This window comes from Sinocyclocheilus rhinocerous, unplaced genomic scaffold (genome assembly GCF_001515625.1).
Source record: "Sinocyclocheilus rhinocerous isolate Xijiao unplaced genomic scaffold, SAMN03320098_v1.1 scaffold4580, whole genome shotgun sequence".
NCBI lineage: Eukaryota > Metazoa > Chordata > Actinopteri > Cypriniformes > Cyprinidae > Sinocyclocheilus > Sinocyclocheilus rhinocerous.
In genome coordinates this window covers 118,216-124,615 of record NW_015641256.1, presented here as the reverse complement: position 1 = coordinate 124,615, position 6,400 = coordinate 118,216, and the positions used below count along the sequence as shown (strand labels likewise).

Below are 6,400 nucleotides of genomic sequence, written 5' to 3'. Positions count from 1 at the left end.
TAATAAAATGATAAAAATGCATATTCGCTGTAAAATGGGTAGGTTTAGGTTTGGGGGTATGGAATTATTTTTGATGTTAAATTAGTTATCTTACCCAGTAAACGACCTGTTGCTCACCATGAAACAACCTCGCTCGCTCTTCTGTCAGACTGCGGCGGCACTGGCGGGGATTCCCGGGAAACGTAGTGGGCGTGGTCAACCTGTGACTTCAATCGACAGTGACCAATAGAAAAAGGCCTTTCATCCTGGTGGGTAGAGACCGCCCACTGAGAGACAGCTTCACTCACAAGCAAAACTTTTTAACTCGCAAACAAAAGTTTTAGACCCGCAAAAAAAGACGGCAGAAAAGAGAGCCACATTTGTGGTTTCGCGATGAAAAGTGTTTGAAGTGCACAAAGAAAATAAAGATTTTCAAATATTTATACGAACTGCAAATAATTTTGTTTTCAATTTCTTTTTTTTTGAGCCTTAAGAAGACTTTTTTTTTTTGCAATCTTGTATTTTTTAATTACAAAATAATTAGCTTTACTCTCAAACACAGAATGTTTGATTGAATAATAAAGACACAAAAATAATTCCCTAGTTCTTTGGCCGTTTTTTATCTGCTGGAAACATTCTAATGTTAAAACGTACAGTCGTTTATTAATTGAATTCATTCCGGTGACTGGTACCTGATTTACAAATGAAAATCCGCCATGGTAATTTCTACTACATACCTTGATTTTATAATATCAAGTGACTGTGATTGGGCCAATCAGATCAGCGCTGAGAAAATTATGAGGTATCACGTGACAACACCAACTATGTACTTCAGCATCGGTATGGACACTAATGGTTATTTAATTGGTACGTTTTACATAGTACAGCTGTACAGAGATCTAAACTAGAGGATTTTTTTTTACTTGTACCAAAACAGTAGTCCGTTTTAACGTTTCTTGTCCCCACATCCTGCTCAAATAGTCGTCTGGTTGCATTCTTGTAAACTGACAGTCGTCAGTTCTGATAAATGACTATATCTACCACAACTATTTCCATATTGTCATGATCTCCAGCTGGAGTGCCCATGAGCTCCTCTAGAGGGCACTCCATTCTGTACCTTGCCATTCACTCATGACTCCATTTCCCATAATCCTTTGCCCGGACTCATCAAGGGCATCACCTGTCTCTCATCAGATATCATCATCAGTTCACAGCTGTCTCACATTAGTAGGACTGTAAGAATAGCACTCACACTCTCTGTCATCGCTGGTGATTGAATGTTGTATAGCTCTTCCATGGTTTCTAAGTTTCTGTGTTTCTAGTTTCTCTGTTTCCTTGCCTTCGTGTTTTGATCCCTGGACTGTTTTCTTGTTTATGATTGTTTTGCTGCCTGCCCTGACCATTGCCTGATTATCTGGATTACTCTTTTGCCTTGCCACTGCCATCGTTGTTTGCTGTTGTTGACCACGCCTGTTTGACTACGCTCTTATTAAAGCCTTGCATTTGGATCCCCACTTTGTCTTGGATTGCAAATGTAATAGCTCCCTCTCCACAAGTTTTGTCCCCTCACTGTAAGCGAGTGCAAATAGTTCTTGCTTTGCCTTAATGGCAAGAACATGCTTTACACAAAGTGTAACAGACTGTTGGATTTTGCAAGCCTATTGAGCCATATGAGAAATTTTCTTTATTTCCTGACTTGTACAAAGAAACAAATATTTTAGTATACTGGTGCAATAACACATTTTACTGCATTTTCCCCTCTGACCGGACTTGAGACGGATTTGGCATAAATCTTCCTATAATGCTTTTATGTTTGTCTTTTGTGTTGTGTTCTTAAGAAAACACATTTAAAAAAAATAAACAAATATTGTTATAGACTTACATAAAAACTCATGTGTGTGGCTTTTATTTTAATGTTTTATATGGCTCAGTACTGCATTTTCCCTCATTATATTAGGCAACAAATAGTGACCGAACACAGTCAGTGTAGCCACACACATTATATTCACATGCTATTGTTGCGCAGATACCAAATTTACTCAGAGGTAGCCAAATTTACTTGGTTACTTGGCAGCCAGGGTGAACCACTTTTGTTGCGAGATCTATTTTGTTGGTGCTTAAGAAATTGGGTCACTTTGGTACTGTCTAGTTGCAAAAAGGGCATTATGCTAAATTTGATTGAGACTGGCATTTTGTTTTTGAGAGAGGTCAGATGCATTCGTCATTATCCTCATATTCTCAGGTAGGATCTTTTGTTCTCTCTTTTTTTTTTTTTTTTTGAAAGATGCAATTTAAAGTAGTGATTAGTGATTAAAAACACCATTTTACACATTGGATATACTGTATCTCTTTTAACTATTTTAGTGAACCAAAGCAGAAACTGAATACAAAACACTTTTTTGATGCAATGTGTCTTATATAGTTACGCATTTTCATTAAGATAATTAACAGTATGGCATAGAGATACAACAGCAAGAATACCTCAATCTTTGATGCTTTGACACTTTTTAAACTTTTCATTACATATTTCATACAATTATTAATTTCTCAATATTCAAAAGCGCAAAGTCCTATCCACCATCTTCAGTGCATCTTAGCTCATGATTAGAAAAGTTATTAAAAACAGTTTTCCCCCAGGTAAAGGTTTGAGCATAATGAATAGGGAAGGGGGAGGGAGATCTTGTTTTTCCTGTTAATGATAAACTCACGGTTTGATGCAATCAGAAAACAGAAAACTGACCGTGATCTTTCTCACTCTTTTGGTAACTTTGAATAAAATGTTATGATGTTGGTTGGCATAAATTGAGCTCAGCTGTTCATCGCTTCTGATTGGAAGTGGCCTTTAAATCAAAGTGGGTCTCTTTCGCTATTTATTTCCCATGCCTGTTCTGTTCTGAAGCAAATCTCCTGTTACCTGCCAAGAATATATTTAGGATACACCTAGCCCCAAAATAATAATAATAATAATAAATAATAATAATGTTATTTTGTCCATTGTGACTTTTTTTTTGTGGCTATATTTTATTTAGTTACAGATTTGTAGCTATTTTGTAAGTTGAACAAATTTGGGTAACATGTTTTAGAATATTATTTCTGTTAACTTTAGTTAACATCCTGTGTGTTCTAGAGCCTTACATGTTCAGGACAAAACTGTGAATATACTCTCACTGCCGGTGTTAGGTCATGCCTTCATGCCAGACATATCAGATCCAGCCCCGGACGCCAGATCCTGTCAGAAAATGTACGTTTTGTCTGGTAACAGAACAACTAGTCAGCAAAGTCATCTAATACCCAAAACCAGTGTTTTGTCTGGTACCCAAAACTGTATTAACAGTCATCTATCAGCCAAGCAGTTGACTAAGCAAAGCCAGAGAAGAGCAGAAGCAGCAGACAAAGTAATGATAATAAAAAATGAGTAGAATTTATTGAAAAATCTTACTTGCGTGTTTCGGTGCTTAGACTTATTACTACAATATATTATTATACTGTTATACTACAAGCAATAGCAATGAAAATGACTGCTTCACAACAACGTCCTGTGACGTAAAAAACCTTGAAATGGAGATATTTTCTTATCTCTTACTCATGAAGATGAATAGCCCTTGTAACCATGGAACAATGGAAAAATAGTATAAAAAATAATAATAATATAATATAGCTTCAAGCAGTGGTATAGGGCCTGCGCAGAGCAGGAAGAGCAAAAACAGCAGAAATTGAATGAGCATGAAAAATTAGTTCAGAATTATAGGCAAGAATGAACAGAAGTTCAAATGAAAATGAACACAGCATGAATAAAAACATTAATTTCAAAGAGGAATAAAGATTAGTACAATTCTGGTCAGGATAAAAGTAATCAAAACAACACAACATTACACACAATTTTATAAAGTTGCACCACACGAGAATCAAACCCACAATCGCAGGTCAAGTGCTTGTCGCACATCTTGTTGCACCAGATGGATGTTCACACAGATGCTGAAGTTCAGAGGTTCAACTAATGAATTTGTACATAAATGCACTGCGTGTCATATTTAATGAGGTCATTCTTGGAAAGGGACAATGCCTGCAACAGAAAGCAACTTCTGCATCATTTCATGCCACAGTACCTCTTGCAGTCTGGGCATGTGTCACACTGAGTTTCAAACCCACAGCATGAAGCATTTGGGCTCAATGGTGTAACACATTGAGCTAGTCACTCATGCACGTTCACCAGGCTGCTGAGGAGAGGTTTCAGTGTGATAATGAGCTCACAAAAAAAGTTCCTTAGCACATTAACCAGATTAGCATGCAAAGCAAACTAGCTTGTGGTTAGCTTGATAGCTGAAGAGCCAGATTAGAAAGAATGGTAAACGGTTAGCATACTAAGCTAAGTCAACAAACACAGGCACAGTCTACTTCGGAGAGGTATTTCTCGGGAACTGTAGCGAATATAATTTAATTAAAAATCCATTCAGTTATTTCTGTGAGGCTCGTTCCAAAGATCATCTGATCCGATTAAGGACAAAATTGGACAAAATTTGTAGAAGGAGTAGTGAAAAAACGTTTTCATTTACTTGAATATGGTGGACAGTCATAAATTTGGACAATGTTTTCAAAAGTTATTAGCGTTTTTTGCAAAAATCGTTATATCTCTGGAACACTAGGTGGCACATTGCCAAATTTAGCATGAACCCTCAGATCATGGTGTTGATGAAGTGTACCAAGTTTAGTTTCGATTAATCAAAGTTTGGCTGAGATACAGCCTCTGAACCAATTTTGGGTCTACATCATTAAGTTCACAACATCATAACTTTTAAACAAAGATGAATATCAAAATTCTGTTCAGTCATTTCTGTGCAGCTCAGTCCAAAGATCATCTCTGCCATTTTTCGGAAAAAAAAGAAAGAAAGTAAAAAGAAAACTGTACTTTTCAAAATGGCTGCTACTGTAATGGGTGGAGTCTTAATGTAATCTATTGAATGTGATCAGCATGAAGAGAGTAATCAGGTGAACTAAATTTCGTTTTGAACAAAGGGTTCGTTTGAAAAGTGAATATCTGAACTGGTGGTGGTGCTATAGAGTTGGTCCTAGAGACCCCAAAGTTGGTCAGATCACTATTCATGACCATCACTACAAGTGTGCCAAATTTCATCATTTTCCTTTGTTCCCTTCACAGGGCTGCCATAGGAATAATAATAATAAAGAACACATACAAACGCAATAGGGGCTACAGCCCCCTAAATATAAATGACTAATCTATGAATAAATCAATGAAATGAGTATATTTACTTTACTTTACTTTACTTTTAGTCATTTAGCAGACGCTTTTATCCAAAGCGACTTACAAATAAGAAAAAGTAATTAAAACTAAAAGCTAAAACTCTATAAATACTAATATATATATATATACACACACACACACACACACTTAAGAAAATAAAAGAAATTAAATAAAAATGACAAATGCATACAACAACATTTCAAAACTAAAACATTTAAATAAAAACAAAAAAATAAAGCTAAAAACAATTAAAACATACACAAATAAGAAAAAGTAATTAAAACGAAAAGCTAAAAGCTTTTAAGAAAATAAAAGAAATTAAATAAAAATGACAAATGCATACAACAACATTTCAAAACTAAAACATTAAAATGAAAACAAAAAAATAAAGCTAAAAACAATTCAAAAATATTAAAAGAACAAAAGGTATGAGTATAATAATGATTCTAACATAACACTAAGCCAAACACCAAAAAACAACTACATATGTGTATGTACAGCCACACACACATACATATACATGTACATATATACAGTATAAATACATTAAATATATATATATATATTATTTCATTTCCATTTTGTATGTTGAAGTACTGAAATAACTCAAATTAAATAAAAGTAAAACTTAATAAAAAGCCTATATAGACATAATAAAAAAACTAATAAAATGACAACATGACTACAACTGTAACTAAAACTAAAATAGATAACTAATACAAATCAAAGTACATAAAAACTCATAAAATGACAACATTACTACAACTGTAACTAAAACTAAAATAGATAACTAATACAAATCAAACTACATTAGTTTATCAGTAATCCTAAAAAAATAACACTGAGCCAAACACACATGCTAAAATAACAACTTACTGACACATAGTAAGAAATGGTTATAAAAAACTGAAACAGAAGTGAAACAAGTATATAAATATACTTGTTTCAATAAAACAATAAAATAAACTAAGTATATAAGTATATAAATGGCTTAAGTGATTATTATAAATGTTTATATGATTAAATGGAATAATTAAATGAAAAAATGTTTATAAATGAATGAAGAATAAATTGATATAATAGAAAGTAAAACAACACAAATGTTTGGTTGCTCTCTTGAAGCAACACACACACACACAAACACACACACACACACACACA

General features: G+C 34.1%; 1 protein-coding gene across 3 annotated transcripts in view; it reads left to right on the top strand.

Annotated features, from left to right (window-relative positions):
• The window catches only part of LOC107754737 (cytosolic acyl coenzyme A thioester hydrolase-like), a 93,074-nt gene that overhangs the window by 2,389 nt on the left and 84,285 nt on the right, over positions 1–6,400 (top strand). The window lies entirely within an intron of this gene.